The sequence below is a fragment of the Penaeus monodon genome, chromosome 24, assembly GCF_015228065.2.
Source record: "Penaeus monodon isolate SGIC_2016 chromosome 24, NSTDA_Pmon_1, whole genome shotgun sequence".
Lineage (NCBI taxonomy): Eukaryota > Metazoa > Arthropoda > Malacostraca > Decapoda > Penaeidae > Penaeus > Penaeus monodon.
In genome coordinates, this window is record NC_051409.1 from 9,399,230 (window position 1) to 9,399,459 (window position 230).

Here is a 230-nt window from a genome sequence, read left to right on the forward strand (position 1 = left end):
CTATGTGACAACTTATTGGGGGTTTGCGCATGCCTATATACAGGTATATATTCTTTTCAATGGCTTACATAGTTTCTTGGGATACTTAGAAGCCAGTCGCCTGTGGTGTACCAAGGAATAAAACCGCATGGGAATCCTATATACAGTATAAACCGGGGGCTTTGCGTTCACGTGTGCTTTTTACGGATACACGTGTATTGTGGTACAGTGTAGCGTATAAAATGGTAAAC